The following is a 16,195-nucleotide window of genomic DNA, read 5'->3' as shown; positions in this document are numbered from 1 at the left end:
GGAAAGTTATGAAAACAGTCAAGTGGCCTTAAAACGGGGACCAAGGAGAAGAGGATTCTGGTTCCCCCCGGCGGTCCCTGCAATGCCTCCAGCCCGAGGAGACTGGCCACGCCGTGAGCCCCCCGCTGCCGTGAGACCTGGGAGGAGCTGAGGGTCCCCGCGAGGGGCAGGAGTGGAGGTCGGCCAGTCCCAACCCCTCTGACCGCTTACACTGAGGGCAGAGGCGGGGGCGCAGACAGATCCCCCGCGCTGGGCACGGGAGAGGCCTGGGCAGCCGTCGCCGCCACGTGCGACGGTTAATTCTCCATGTCATCTTGGCCACCGGCTCTCCCGGCTCCCATTGCAGACGGCAGGCAGGTCGTGGGGCTCGCAGCCGCCGTAACCACGCGAACCAGCTCCTTCCGATGCACTCCAGTAAGAGTGTGTCTCCCGCGGGGCTGCCCCCCCCCCCCATGGAGCCCACACGAGGGCCGTGCAGCCAGGCGGGCCGTGGGCTCTCCCCGCCCCAAGCTCTCGGCTCCCACGGCCTGTCCCTGGCTCTGCAAGACATAAGACAGTGGCTCCTCCTGGCCGCCGAAGGACGGGTCCCGTGAGCCCCGGGCGCTAGGATCGCTGGCCTGCGTCCAGGCGTCTGACGTCACTGGGCAGCCTTCTCAGTGTCTGGCCCTCGGCCGGAGCCCTGTGTCCTCACAAGGGCTCAAGGCTGCGGGGGAGAGCAGCCCCGTCCACGCCCGCATCCCCTGCTGCGCTCGGGCGCTCAAGGGACCTGCTTAGGGGTGCAGCTGGGCGGGCAAGGTCACGACTCACGAGCAGAGACCCCGATCCAGCAGACCCCAAAGAGAGCGTCCAGCACCTTCCCCTCAGCCAAGATTTGCAAACACATCAGCGTAGCTGCTCGTCGTACAATTCTCGTGTTAACATATAAAGGGCTGATTATTGTTATTTTAAAAAGAACCAAGAAATATCTTTACGTATTCTTGGTTTTACTTCCCATTAGGACAAAGTTCGAATTGCCGATTTCTCGCACTGCACCTCACACAAATGCTCCATGGGTCCCCGATAGTGCCTGGGAGTGCGGACGGGTCCTGACACGGATGGTCACGGCCCCCTGCCCAGCGCCCCTGTCCTGCGCCCTCTCCAGCAAACCGACATCCCGCGTCCCTGGTCCCCGGTCACCTGGGCCTCAGGTGAGGGCCTCAGGTGAGGGGGCGAACAGTGAGCACATGGTGCTGTCCGTTTTCCGGGTGCTGAGCCCTTGGCAAACATTAACTCAGTAGATCCTCGTTTGGTGCATGAGCCGTGACCACCCCTGCGCGGAGGACGCTCGGAGAGGTTCAGACGCCGGCCCAAGTCACACACCAGGCGGTCTGGCTCCAAAGTCCAGGCCCTAGTCCTCAGGGCTGCGCCATGTCACCTGCCAAATTACTGGTTCTGGGAGCTCCTAGGCCTCTCGAACTGCGTTTGCATTTTAATAGCAGCCTTTGATGTCCTGGTCCCTTCGGAGGCCCCTCTCTCCAGGCAGTCTTCTGCCTACGTGGCTGTCCCTCAGTGTCCTCATCGCCTCCTGGCGTAAGGACACAGTCATGTTGGGTCCAGGTCCCTCCCCGCCCCCCCCCCCCAGTGACCTCGTTTCACCTTAATCACCTTTTTAAAGTCCCGTCTCCAAGTACAGTCGCGCCCTGAGGCACTTGATATGAGAAATGCTGCGGAAGTCTCACTTTATTTAAAACCTCGGCTCCATCCGATGACTTTCCTTGCGGGCCCAGCAGACTCGTCCTCACCCGCGGGGGAAAAGGGCCCACGGACAGCTGAGTCCGTCCATTTCTCCAGCATCTCGCCGCTTTCGCCTGTCCTTTGTGCGAGTGACCAGCTTACCTTCTGGATTAGCTGGCTGCTAGGACAGGTTCCCGTGGACAGGGACGCTCCCCCTGATTTGCGATGGTGCAATTCAGGGTGTCAGAGACCCCGCCGGTGAGGAAAGAGAGATGCGTTCGGAGGTGGACGAGGCTTTCCAGCGGCCCTCGCACGAACAAGCAGACCACATTGGGACGTGCCGGCCCAAGCAACCAGCCCGAGTCGCGCGGCACCGGTGAGAGGACCGGCCGCGGCACCCCGGCATGTGGAGACCCCCGCCAGAGTCGCGGCTCTCTGTCCGCAGGGGAAGGCCGAGGGGCCAGTCACTTGGGCCAACCCTCCGGTCATTGCCGTTAGTGGTTATTTCCGACAGGCTTTGACAGGTGTTGGCAAAATAAATATTGGTCCCGAGTCCTTTGTGGACTGATGAGGTTGTCTGTTCTCCCTGCTAAACTCGGACCCTCCGAGGCCTCCCCTCGCCCTTCCTCCTCCGTGTGGCGCGGGCCTCCAGTCCCCGGCGAGGGCTTCTGCCCCATCGCCCGGACCCCTTGTCCCTCACATCCTGGGGGCCGCGCACGCTCATCAGCACACTGCTGTTTCCATGGAGACCGTACTGGGAACCCGGGAAGCTCACAGGCTGGGAGCTGGGGTCTGGAACGATGCCATGGAGGCGTCGGGGGGCCCGCAAACCCACTGTGGGTGCCTCGGCCTGGGCGCGGGGGGACGGGGGGAGCGTGACCAGGAGGGGTGCCGGCAGGCTGGCCCTCAGGGCCCTCAGCAGCTCCCTCCAGGTTCCCCAAGGCGGGGTCCCGCAGGAGGTGAGGAGCAGCGCCACTTACTCGGACACCAAGGTTCCTTCCCGATGGCGACATGGGCTCAGTTTGGGGAAACGGGAGAGAAGGAGACCTGACCTAACACGCCGTCTCCCGGGAGAGCTGCACTGCGCACACGCGAGGCATCTGGAGTGAGCGATGAAGGGACTTATCTGTAAGCACAGATTAACGCGTTGCAGACTGCCTTAGGGCTGAGGGAAGTGATGCCGAAATCATCTGCGGTACGAGGTAATCCTGGAAGGCTTCCCGCAGGGGGCGAGCATCGAGCCCGGCTTCAGGGAATAGGCGTCGGGGACCAGGGGAGTACTCCACAACAAGGGTAAGACGCTGCCAATGCTCGCAAACAGAAGCCATTCGCTCTGCAGGTCTGTTTTAAGAGAAAACAGGGAGGGAGGAGGGAGGAGGGAGGGCCGGGGAGGGCCGGGGAAGGCCGGGGAGGGGTGACAGGGACGCGGAGCCACAGGGGCCTTTGCGCCCAGCGGGGAGCGGCGCACTCAGGCCGGCGACCTGGACCGTCTCCGAGGCCGCCGTGCCGCCGCCTCCCGCTCCTCTCTCAGCGAAGGTTCACCCCGGGGTCGAGGTGCCGCTCAGCACCAGTGGTCCAGGCTGGTTTGCTTAATTACAGTGACCACCTCAGGCTGCCGTGAGGAGCCTGGGGACCTCGGCCCTGCGGCCCCCTGGCCCACATCGGCGGCTCGCCCGCCCCGGCCTGGCGCAGGAGGCTATTTTTATCTGTCCATCTCGGCCCGATTAGTACAGGTGACTAAGCGGTCAGAGAAGCTCAGGGCCACGCAGACAACCCGAGGCACGTAGAAGAACCGTGACAACCCGAGCAGGGCTGCTGGGGACAAGCCCAGTGGTGTCAGGGTGGCCGTGCATAAACATCCCCTGAAAACTGTCAGGAAGACCTCGTGCCACCTCTGGAGGAAAGTTCTGGAAATCTGGAAGAGTGCCGCTGGGGAGGGCACGGCTGGCCAGGAGCGGCGGGACTTCCTGTCGCTCTCTCCCCTGGGTGGCTGTCCCACGGCGCCCGCGTGGGAGACACGACCCACGCACTGCTGAGGCCCCCCAGCAGCGGCCGAGGGCGTGGGAGCAGGGAGGTGGCGCGGGGCTTCAGGGCGGGCTGCTTTCCCGGAGAGCTTCGTGGGAAAGGGGCTCTCACCATCCCGAGAGCCACAAAACGACCCCTCGGCCGTCTGCTGAGCGGGGGCCGTCTGGTGAGTGGGGGCTGGGCGCCGCGCCCCGCAGGCCACCGGTCTGGCCCGGTGGGGACACCTGTGCAGGCCGGGCACTGCCCAGAAGGTCACCTGGGAGCGGGGGCAGGTTTAGGTCCTGACGACCATTCTGGGAAGCTACCTGGCAGCAGGTCGGCTGAGCGCCGAGGGAATGGAGCAGAGAGGCAGGGGAGGGCAGAGCCCGGGAGACAGAGGGAGGGAGGCCGGGAGCAGGGAGGGGCGTTCGCTCAGACCGCGGAGGCTCCAGGCCCCGCGGCGCCAGCCGGCCTCCTTCGCCAGTGCTCAGGGCTTTTCTTCCTTACGCCGGATCTGTCCACTTGAGCTCTCCGGGGAGCTTCCGTTCCTTGGAACCAAAGGCACCTAGATTCGATCCAAAGTCAGAATTGAGGCAGTCGACCACGCGGGGTGAAGGGAGCCAGTGACAGCGATGGCGGCCAGAAAGCTGACTCTCACACGCCTCCGCCTGCAGGCCCCATGCCGGGCTCTGGAGCAATCTATCGCCACGGCACACTGCCCGCGGTCCCCATGGCCAGCGACTGACTGTCTCGGGGACACTGGGCGTGAGGGGCGGCCCCAAAGGCACAAACCTCCAGTTACCAAGCAAGTAAGTCCTGGGGTTGTGAGGTACAGCGTGGTGACCATCGCGGCGACACTGTACGGCTCATTTGAAGGTTGCTAAGAGAGTAGGTTTTCGAAGCTCCCATCACAAAAAACAGCGTCACTCCGTGAGGGAGGGGTGTTGGCTAGACGCCGTGGCGACCACTCCCCAATGTCCACACACATCGAATCGTAATGTCTGCGCCTGAGACCAACGGCGCCGTCTTCCCATGAGACCTCAGATTCAAAAATGTAAATAATAGTAGCAACGGTAATAATCAAGGAACGGTGGGTGAGCTCCCGGGTTTCCCCGGGCGGCGAAGCAGGGCCGAACCACGGGGCGTCAGGGGGCTCTGAGGCTCTGACTCCGTGCTGGCAAAAAAGCAGAGAAAGGCCTCAAAGACGACTCCCTGGCCCTTTACGGGAGGTTGCCCGCGCCCGCCCCAAGCCCCCCGGCGCGCGGCTCCCAGACCCCACAGCGGTCTCCCGCGAGCCACGCTCGGGTCACCTCCGCCCCCGCGTAAACCTCCCCAGAGCTGGGCGTGGGTGTGTGGCCCGACCAGCAGGCCTCTGAGTAACGCCGGCCGCCCACACGCTGTCTGCTGCCCAGTCACTCAGTCACGGAGGAATCCTCTGTGGGCTCCACACCTGCATCGTCAGGAAGACAGTTCAGTTCTGGTTACACTCACGGCATGACACGGCACACATCCTCCACCCCGTCAGCCTAGAGGGAACACGGTCCATGTCCATTGCGGTCAGGTTAGGGTCAGGGGCGAGGCTAGGGGGGGTGGGGACTGCAGAGGCTTGGTCAGAATGTATGATGGCACCTAAACCCCCCACGGAAGGGGGACGTCTAAGTCCCTTTGACAGGTGCGCGTGCTGCTGTACCGTGAATTATGCGGAGGATGGGTTTGCACAGACGTGGGCATGCCCGTGGATGCGAAGGTTAGAAAAAAAATCACATCACAAACGGAAGGAAGCAAACATGGAGACTCAGCAAGGTTACCTGCGCGGCAGGAGGGCCTTCTCCACCGGCTCCGAGCGGGGCCGGCTCCGCCCGACTCCCTGCAACGGCGCGGATCCCCAGGGACCCCTGTGTCTTGAACTGGTTCCACGGTCACCTTAGTTTAGGGTTCAGGAGTTGGGTAGAGTCACCTTCCTCCCCAGGCGGCGTCGTGCGGGGGGCTTTGAGAGCCAGCGTAGCTGGACATGCTTGTGAAGGGCAGGACGTGGCGTGGCCCCCGAGGTCCCCTCTGCTCCCCGTTAAACGGGGACGTCGGCCTTGCTTGCCGGCCCGGCTCACTTTGTCGTCCGTGAGAATCACTCCGGAAGGTCAGAAAATCGCGGCTCCCCTAACCCTGCCCGGAGTCCCGGACTCCGCAGGGCTGGGGGTGGGGGCGGGCACAGGCTGGCCACGTGCCCGAGAGGTCCAGATGCCAGTGGTCGAGCACACTCACCACGACACTCTGCAGTGTGGCCGGTGCCTCTGTCCATGGGGTGAGTCTTCTAAGGGGCCAGCAGCCAGGCTGGCGGCACCCCACTGGGACCAGGGCCACAGGCTCAGACAAGGGCCTAAGTGGAGACAGGCTGGCCGAGCCTGAGCGCCGGGCCAGGACCGGGGCGTCTCCAAGAGTGGGAAGGAATCGCTTGACCAGCGCCTCCCGGTGAAGCGCACACACCGCCCACCGCCCCTGGCTGGCCGCCGCGCTGCCCGGGCAAGGCCGGTGGCGTCTCTGTTCTGACCGGCAGGACCCAGCTGGCCTCGCCAACGCCCGGGTCAGCGGAACCGTGGCCTCTAGCGATGGCCGGAGTGCCGAGGCCGGAGCACCTTAGGGGACAGGACCAAGGAATGGACAATGCATGTGGACTTCAGGGAGCCCGTCAGATGACCCCGAGCGGGGAGCGCGGCGAAGGGCCTTGCAGGTGGAAGGGAGAGGCGGGGGAAGAGGCAGAGAAACGCGTGGGGGAAGACGCCGCCACTGGCCCCGAGCCCAGGAACGCGGGCGCCTCCAAGCCCGAAACGGCCGGGAGACGGATTCCGCACTAGAGCCGCCGGAAGGAGCCACCCCGCCGGGCCGGCACCCCGGTTCCGGCCCCGTGAGGCCCGCGTGGGATCCCGCGCAGTGCAGACCCGAGAGGAAGTCAGCCAGGACGGGAGGCGGTGCTGGGGGGTGCTGGGGGCGGTGCTGGGGTGCTGGGGGCGGTGCTGGGGGGCTGGGGGGCTGGGGGCGGTGCTGGGGTGGGGCTGGGGGCTGGGGGCGGGGCTGGGGCGGGGCTGGGGGCCACGTGACCCCTTGGCTGTTTCAATCCGCTCCCGCCCTTGGCAACCTATTCATTTCTTGCCAGTTTTATGTCGGCTCAGCATAATAACGCCATCGCTGTCCCCGACGGCAGAAATGAGTCACGTGCCCCCGAGCGGACAGACAGGTGTCTGGGTGGCGGCGCTGAGGCAGAGGCGGTGTCCGCAAGGGCGTCGCGGCAGCTCTGTGCAGCTGGGCTGGGACGCGGCCTCTGAAGCGCCTGCCTCCCGGCTCGCGGGCGAGCAAACAGCTCTGAGGGGTCAGGTGACCGGGGGACTGTCCATCAAGTGACATTCCAGAGCCCACTTGGAAAAGTCGCTCCCGAAGGACCGGAATGCCCATCGTCTGCTGGCCGACTGAGACGTCGGCCTGGCAGTCCTCACAGTCACCTGAAGTGAGAAGGTCAGCCTCACAGTAGTTGGTGTCAGGCTTATCTCGGATTCCGAAGAGACTGGCCTAATGAGACCAGCTCCAGAGGTGTGACGCAGAGACCTGCTCGGGCGGTCCGGGACGTGGGGCCTGGCCGCCGTCCAGACTCGGTGTCCCCACTGCGTTCCGAACCTGACAACCAAACGCTCGCCCACCATGTCACCTGGTGGGGACAGGAGAACCTGTCTTCACGTAGCTTTTGACTCTGCAGTACACAGACCCTGGTTTGTTGGCTTCTGCTGTCGGAATTGTCTCAGGAATGTCACTTCCGGTCACTTCCGTCCAGTGACCGAATCCCCAATAGTATGTATGCTCTTTCCATGACCAAGAAAATGTGAGACCTTGGCCGGAGGTCCGCTCGGCAGGCGAGCCCCAGACCGAGTGTCCGAGGCAAACACCTTGCCGGGCCTCCGGGGGGCAGGACTGCGAGTCAGGATGGCTCCAGGTCCCACCCAGGTGGCGCTGGACCAGGGTGACTGGAGGGACGTCCAACCCCAGAACGAGGCTGGAAAGGCGGGTGTCGGGCAGACTGGTTTCTCAGCCTCAAGGACCTCTTGGCGCCTGGAGTCATAGGACTTTACCTGTGCCAGGTACTCAACCTCTTACCCCTCAGAGAAATGCACAGGAAACCAAAGTGCCTCTCCACTGCGCACTCACCAGCACACCTGAGTTATTTCCTGTCTTAATTAGGCCATCAAAGAACAAGACAAACACGGGCAAATGCAGCCGCCGTTAGAAAGCGCCGACCGGAGTGCGAGCCCTCCCCGGCGGCCTCTGACCCAGCAGAGCGCGTGCGCGGTTGGCACCTCACCCGACTTTTACAATGACGCCCCGGGGTCGCCGTGCAGGGGGCACCTTTAGCCTGAGGGTGCTGGATCGCAACCCCCCACCTGGGCTCGCGCCTAGAGCTTTCAAGTGTGGTCGCCGCAAGGAGAAAACTCTAGAAGGAAAGGCAGGAGCCGCGAGGGGCGGCCGCGAAGTCTCGCCGGCCCTTCTCGCCGTAGGGCGCGTGCGCGCTGTGCGGTGTGCGGTCTCCAGTCTGCGGTCTGTCGGTCTGTCTGTGCACCGGGCCTGGCGGCGACACGTCGCTCTCTAACGTGAGGCCCGTGTGTCTAAAATGCAACACTCCAGACCGACACCCAGAGGTTCTGACGACTGAGAGGGAGCCCAGAAATCCACGCTTTCTGAGAGATGCCCCCCCCCCCCCCCTGGGACGCAGGTGGTCACCTTCCCACCTTCACAGCGGGCGCTTGGGAGAACAAAGGCGAAGCGGTTAATAATTAAGCTGGGACCGAGCTTGCACTGGGGCTGACGTGGCCAGCCAGCGTGGCGGACCGCACTCCGGACGCGCTCCTTAGTCAGGGCGTCAGCGTCACCGGGGCTGGCGCTGGCTGCGGGATCCTGACCCCTGCTGCCCGTGGCAGACATCGGAAGGGCGTGTCCGGCCCGCCGCGGTGTGCGAGGCGGAGGGCAGACGTCGGAGCGCTGCCGCCCTGCTTCGGAGCACGACTCTGCTCCGACGGGCGAGTTCTTTCAGGGCTCAGGGCCCTTCGCTGTCCCTTTACTCATCGCCCGGTTTCCAAAAGGCGTTCGAGGCCCCAGACACTCCAGTCACCATTCTCAGAGGCCACCCCGCGCCCCCGGCTCCCGGGTAGCAGTCTCCACTACCCATCCTGCCCGTCTCCACTGTAAGGAGGGGCCTGATTCCTAGCTCTCTGTGGTCACCTCGGATAAAGATCCCTGCCCCACCTCCTCCCAGGGGCGCCTGGGGCTCTGTTCAGGCTCAGGACGATGAGAGGGAGGTAGACGTGGCCTGCGAAGCCTCCAGGAAGCGTTCCTAAAGACGTGCCCTTTCTAACCTTTTCCTCCTTCTGGCTGGACCGTGACGTAATGGCGGGCACTCGGGCAGCGGCCTTGGACCACGAGCCAAGCTTGGCACGGAGGCCGAGCATGGCGGGAGGCGGGCTTGGCAGGCGCCGAGCTCCCTGACCCGAGGGACACTGTTCCAGCTGCGGCTGTGTTTTTTGCCAGGTTCCTTGACCATGACGGAGTTCTTTGCCTGCGTGCACACCGGATGCTACAGATTTAGAATTGTGCCTTTCGCCGCCTCTCTCAGCGAGCGTTGGGGAGAAGGACAGGAAATCAGGGGCAGTGCTGGGGGCCTGGGGAAATGGGGGTGTAGGGGAAGAGGCGTCGTGGCGGCAGTTCCTCAGGACGCCCTGTATGTGTCCCTTTGATTCGATTCGGCCATCATTATGAGTCTTCCCTTAGACGCGGACGGCAACTTCGACACCAGGAGCTTCTCCAGGTCCTGTTCGTTTCTCTCACTGGCTTTGCGAGGTGGGCACGGCCGTTAGTATTAACCCACGAGTGGGTAAGGACAGGTGCCCAGAGAGGTGGCTAGTCCAGTGTCTATCTGGGGGAGACGAATGCTCTCGGAGTCTGTTTCTACCCCACCCCCAGCACGACAGGTGTGTCTGCTCCCGGTGTGGTCACACCTAGGCGCGTCACCCCCTCGAACCAACCCGTTCTTGAAGCCACCGATTCTGACTTGGACCTCGCCAGAGCCACTTCCGACCTGGTGGGCTCCCGGCAGCCTGCACCATGTCTCTCCCTAGGGGCTCCACCCCACCTCTCAGCTCGGGGGCACCATCCCCACATCTCACTCAATAGCGGTCCTCAAAAAATTAAAACTAGAACTGTCATTTGACCAGGAATCACCCTTCTGGGCACATATGGAAAAGAATGGAAATACCAAGGAGATGTCTGTACACCCACGTTCGCAGCGGCCGAGAGGTGGAAAGCACCCACATGTCTGTCGGCGAATGAATGAAATGCCGTGTGTTTCATAGAGCGGAATACTACTCAGCCTTGAAAAGGGAGAGATTCCGACACACGCTGCGCCACGGATGAACCCGGAGGACGTGACGCCGAGGGAGATAAGCCAGACACAAAAGGACAAGCGCCGCGTGGTCCCACTTTCACGAGGGACGTGGAGTCGTCGGCTCCAACCGACACACACCGGGGGGGTGGTGCCAGGCGGGGGAGGGCGACGGGCGCTGGTGTTTAATGGGGACAGGGTCAGTGGGGGAGGACGGGGTCCGGGAGATGGTGGCGCGGGGGGCCCCGCGCTGCGAGTGCCCCGAACACCGCCGACCTGGGCGCCTGAAAGTGGTTAAGTCGGTAAACTTCACATGATGAATGAATATCTCGCCGCGATGTTGAGAGTCCCTGAGCCCGTCCCCTCCCCCGCAGACGTGCTTCCTGTCTGCCCCTCTGACCTCGCGGCCGGCGCCAAGCGCTCGTGGTCGTCCAGGCCAGGGCTCCGTCCTCCCAGACCCGCCCCCCTCAATCCCCCACATGCAGCTGGTCACCACGTCCTCACACCGCGTCCAGCCACCCAGGAGCCCGGGCGCCGCCCTCCCCCCCGCGCGGTTCGGCTTCTGCCCCTGCTCCCCAGGCCCCGTCCCCGGTGTCCCCCTGCCGTCTCAGTCCGTGTGCCACGCAGTCGCCGGGGAGGACTTCCCAGCGCTTGCCGCGCCCTGTCCCGCAGCTCCGGCCTGCCCGCGGCTGACCCCTCCCTGTGGCTGTCCCCTCCCCCCTCCCCGAGCCCACCACGCACCCTGCCTCCCGCCTGCAACGTGGCTTCTCTCCCACGTCAACTCCTAAACTCACATCGCAGACCCAGAGCCCCCCGGGGGGCCCGGCATCCCCCGCGGCAGGGGTCGAGCCGGCCCTGGTGCCGCAGCTTCCTCCCCCGGCGCCTCGTGCTCCCCCCGCCTGGAAAAGCCGCAGTGGCCGCAGACACACGTCGGTGGAAGAAGCTGGAGGCAGGGAAGGTGGCCGCACGCCACCATGGCGGGCCTCTTGCTCCGTGAGCTCCGGACGAGCGGGCCCCTCAGGGCCACGCGGGAGCCAGGATCCCTTCGGCAGTGTGGATCTTTCTCACGTGACCTGAAAGAAATTAGAGATTTACTAGCTTCAGAGACCTCGCGTGCTCTCAGAACTTAAAAGCCAGTGTTGGTGATGCCTGTTAAGAAAGCACATAAACTCCTAAAGCCGGGGCGGAGGCGCGGACAACCAGAGTCCAACCTGAAAGACGTCTGGGCGGTGCTCCTTTGAAAAGCCGGCCAGCGGCCAATGTCCACGTGCATTTGCGAGCGTCCGCCAGGGCACCGCGTCCGAGGGCAGCGTCCTGACTGACCGACGCGCTGAGCGAGCCCCAGGGACGGGAGCTGGCCCTCACTCGCTCACCGCCTGGGTGCTCATGGCACACACACCCGCTTGTCTTCACTCGAGTGAATATTGTTCTTGTCGCCTTCGGCGGAGGGACAGAGGAGCCCCCAGGGGCGGTCAGGGACGGCACGGGGGTCTCTGCGCCTCCCACAGAGGCCAGGCACTCGGTGTCTGATGCCCGCGGTCACATATTAACCACCCCACCGAAGCCAGGGTGCTCTGCGGTCTGTCTGTGTGACTCCCACGTGGGGTCCAGGAAATCAGCAAGGAGGCAGGAGGCGCGGCACACGGAGCTGCGGCCGGGGGTACCCCGGAGGCCAGGAATGGGATGCTCCAGGGAAGGATGTGGAATGTCACCGGGTGGGGACCACGGCTTTGCGCCGTGGGGGAGAGGACAGCAGTGGAAGTCATGAAACAGAGAGGGAGAGAGGGAGCGATTCCCCGGCAGGCGGCTTAGCCCGCTCCCGAGGCCCCGCCTGTGCCCCTCCCTTCCCGGCCTGTGGCCTCCAGGCGGAGCCGAGCCGGGAGCAGGCTCACAGACACACTGGAGCCCAGCCCGGGCTCCAGTCCTCAGCCGACCTGCGAACACGCGAGGTCTCCCCAGGCCCCGCCGCCCGCCCCGCCTGCACCGGGGCCGCACTCGCTGTGGGCTGCAGGGCGGGGACAGCGGAGGGACCAGGTCTTCGCTCAGGGTCAGCCACGTCTCATGACAAAGGTGGTGTGACTCAGTCGGCTTCTCAGAACGAACCGATCTTCCAGAGGCGGTGTTCCCGCTTTGCACGGGGTGAGAGTCACGTTTCCCAAAAATATCCTGTTTGCACTCTTGGGTCTCCAGCGAGGGGCAGCCGCTGTACACCACAGCAGGGGTCCACGGGGGCTCTCGGGCGGGCGGGCTGCCACCAGGGTGTGGGCCAACGAAGGGGCGGAGCGAGGAGACCGGCGTGTTGTGATTGACCCGCAGCCTCCAGCGCACGAGGGCAAACGCCCGCGGCTCAGAGGCCAGCCGCACACAGCCGCACAGAGTCAGGAGGCGATGAGGTGCGTGTGGCGCGAGTCGCCGTGACAGCTCTGCCAACAGCGTTTGGGGAGACGGGAAGGCTGGGACGGAGCCGCCCCGGAGGGCCTGCACGTGCAGTGGGGCTCACGGGGAGACCCTGGCAGGGGCAGCGATCGATGATTCCCGAACGACAAAGCATCGACGCAGCTGCAGGGAAGGGCGATTTCGCAATGCGCTCTTGCAACACCGGCCCTGTGCAGGAAGGTGGCTTGCCCTCCCGGGTCCCCAACCTTTACCCTGAATGCCATCTATCAATACACGGCCTCCGAGGATAGGCTGCGGCACTGCTGGCGATGAGCAGGCGCTAACGAGGCTGTCACAGCAGACCCAGAAGCCGTCGCGGGATTATTATCCCTTCGTTAATAATATCCTAATTTGCATGATTAATATGTCATAGTCGATGAACACAAGCGGCTACGAATAAAATCACGGAACAAAATGCCACCTGCCGAGAGAAAAGAATGGGATAAATAAGTGACTCGACACAGCCAAACGGGCGGGGGACTCTGTATTTCCCCCTAAACCATGTTCGAAACGCTTGACATGTTGCCATTATCGGCACAGGGGCTGAGGAATGTGCAGACAGACGCTCCGCGTGTTTCTGAGGAAGAATGAGTTCTAGGCATTCGCGACTGGCGGGTCGCCAGAGGGCGATTCCAAAAATCCCGGCGCAGGCAGAGTCCTGCCTGCCTCCTGCGCGCCTTGCCCTGCCTTCCGAGCCGGCCTCAGGCCACAAGACAGAACATTCCAGGCCACGGTGGTGCCACCGTCAGCCCAGACCCAGTCTCCCTCCCTCCCTCCCTCCCTCCGGAGGGACGGGGCGGGGGCGGGGCGGGGCGGGACTGCCGCCAAGGGCGAGGTGGCAGCAGAGAATACAGGGAACGAGAAACAGAAAAACCCAGGAAGGGCCTGCGGTGGGCGGTCCAGGCCCTCCGTGGACGCCCGGCCGATTCCGCATGCAGTGCTCGGCGCTGGGGAGAAATCCGTACGTGGGTCCTGGCTGCAGACGACAACCCGACACCCTGGAAGGCAGAGCAGTCGCGGCGGAGGGCGGCCTGTCCAGCAGGACCTTCCGCCAGGACAGGAATGTTCTAGACCCGCCACGTCCAGGTGGCCGTCCCCGATCGGCCCCAGGTGGACCGAGAGCACCTGTAAAGGGACCGGGGTGGGTCAGGACTGCACTGACCACCTATCTCCATGCCATTTCGATTCATGTAAACCTAGGGAGTCGCATGTGGCCTGCCAGGCCCGTCCAGGAAGCGAGCACTAAGGAGCCCAAGTGGCAATAGCATTATTCAGATTCCGGAGGACAGAAGCCTGATTACCGACAGCCCAGGAAGTTAGATGTCGCTCCTTGCTTGAAGAACTGTGTCCCCGGGCAAAGCCGGGTCTGATGTCACATCCGACGTGATTTCACCTTCACCCACTGTTTCGAGGTGTCCCTGGGCCACACACTAAGTTGTTCCACACATTCTCAGATGCTACCTTTTCCTACTGACAAAACGTAAAAGAATTAAAGGGAAAAATAAAGATGCCAGGCCCCGAGACCATTAAAAAATGAATTGCTCAGTGTTGACCTAAGTAACCAAAAAGTCCCCAGCTTCCCCAAGGTTGGGATTGTAAGTGTGAAAAGGAAACCCAGAGAATTCAGAAAACACCGGCTTCGAATTGTCACCGCCAGGCACTGCTGCAGTGGCTCCTGCAGGCCACGTCGAGGGACCCTCATGTGTCTAGATTCGTAAAAATTTAAGAAAATGATTAACCTACATAATGAGAGGCGCTTGGCAAGGTCGAGGTATCAGGAAAAGTCCCGAGTGAAAAGAGAGGACCCTGGGATTAATCCGAGCACAATGTAAATATCTAACGCCCGATCTCCGTGTCGCCATTGGCAGGGGAGGCGGGAAAGAGGAACCCGCAGCCCTGGCGATGACAATCGGAGTATAATCTAATACGTCCAGGCTAAACCTTAATACTCTGAAGACTTAAAACCCTCTCTGAAACTTTAGAGGAAGCGGGCGTAAGCCGATTTGAGCAAAGCAGACCAGGGAAAGTTTAGAAGAGGACAAATATTATAATTGTGCAATAGCCCTCCTGGAGAACAAACTCTGAGGCCAGGAAAGGCACTACCGATCTGAAAGCAAGCCAAGAGGGTAAAGCACAGAAAAATTACCTGGCCTCGGGGCTGGGAGGAGGCTGGGAGAGCGAATGCAGTTATCCAGTAACTGCGGGGTCACAGAATTACCCAGCTGTGCTGTTCAAGAAGACCTCCGCCGTCTCCCCGAAGAGTTCCTAGCGACGATCTGCCCACATGGCACAGAGGCAGCCGGGCAGCGTCCAGCGGCACGGACCCGACACCTGCCTCGTGGTGTGGCACTGGGCCATCTACATCAGCCAGTGCGCGAAGCTGGTCCCGTGACCCCCATCGCCTCTTCCCGGGGCCTCGCTCTCAAAGGGCCCTGTTCGCCCGAGGACTCACGGCTGTCCTGTGTTTCTGCAGCCAAGCCCGGATCCTCCCTCCCCTCTCCACGCAGACGACCCCGAGTTTTCCACTTTGCTTTCGCTCTCCTCTCTTTCAAGTGCAAACGGCCTTCCACGTTCACCATCGGTACAGAACCGAGACTGCCAACAAACACGCTCTTCAACAACAACATGCTGTTTTTCTCAATCAGGGTGAAGAAGAGAGTCACTTCCCCAAGAGGTCAATGACATCTGTGTTGCAACCCAGTCACCGACGGCAAACATTACCCCGGCAGTGGCCACATCCCGAGACCTGGCCAATACTTCCCCACCTGTAAGACACCGCCCACCTCAAAGACCTGTCTACCTAGCAAGGGCCGAATTTTTGGCGGTGTCTGTCCGAGGCCCGGGGCCTGAAGACCCTGGGGATAGGGAAGGGGGGCCCCGCCGTCCGCCTTCGGGGGTCGATTCGGTGCCACCTGATATGCTCCAGTTGAGAGCAGTACGAGCTCCAAGCCCCAGGGCGCAGTGGTCATCATCCGACGGCCGTTTTGAGCACCTCTTTGCCCAGGTGCTGTGGGGAGCCATGGGTGACTAAGCCACCAGCCCTGCTGTCGGAGGGGTTAGAGTTTAACAGGGAAGCACCCACAAAAATGGATGAGAATCAAAGTCGTGAAGTCGGAGGTCGGGAGAGGGACGGCGCCTTCTGAGCGGAGTGTGGCAGGGCGGCCGAGCTGAGCCGGGCAGCGCAGCGTCATTCTCCTGGCCTGGGTTCTGGAAACGCAACCCCAGTTGGCACAAACTAAATCTCCGTGTTTGCCCAGGATCGTGTGACAGCACTCGGCCGCGTGAGCGGGCCTCTGCCATAATGCCCAGCGCCGCGCGACGATCGTTTGTTTCCTGCTGTGATTTCACAGCGGTCAGCTCCTCGTCGAGATGGGGAGCTGTGTGGCGTCTGTGGCCTGAACTCCGGGTGCAGAACCTGGCCGGGCGGCAGCTGCCCGGCGGTCACGGGGTGTGACGGGCAGCCCCGGGAACATCGCGATAACGTGGTAATAACGGAGTCCGGCGCTGGAGGGGCTCTAGATTTACCGGGCGGACGACTTTGTGAGTTGTATAAATGCCTCATCACTATGCTGTACACAGGAGGCTAATATAATATTGTGTGAGAACTGTAACTGAAAAATAAACAATTAT

The 16,195-nt window shown here is 62.7% G+C and overlaps 1 long non-coding RNA gene across 2 annotated transcripts; it reads right to left on the bottom strand.

The window, feature by feature from the left end:
- Positions 1–211: 211 nt before the first annotated feature.
- Positions 212–16,000, bottom strand: LOC118610738. 2 transcript variants are annotated; one of them, XR_004953996.1, is made up of 4 exons: positions 13,867–15,988; positions 10,924–11,202; positions 1,645–3,054; positions 212–1,564 (listed from the first exon to the last, which is right to left on the bottom strand). It is a non-coding gene; the product is annotated as an uncharacterized LOC118610738 (long non-coding RNA). The 2 variants fall into 2 exon arrangements; XR_004953995.1 differs by lacking the exon at positions 212–1,564 and having other exon boundaries at positions 1,702–3,054; positions 13,867–16,000.
- Positions 16,001–16,195: the final 195 nt, after the last annotated feature.

This window comes from Rousettus aegyptiacus, unplaced genomic scaffold (assembly GCF_014176215.1).
Source record: "Rousettus aegyptiacus isolate mRouAeg1 unplaced genomic scaffold, mRouAeg1.p scaffold_m13_p_13, whole genome shotgun sequence".
Taxonomy (NCBI): domain Eukaryota; kingdom Metazoa; phylum Chordata; class Mammalia; order Chiroptera; family Pteropodidae; genus Rousettus; species Rousettus aegyptiacus.
This window is presented reverse-complemented; position numbering and strand designations above follow the sequence as displayed.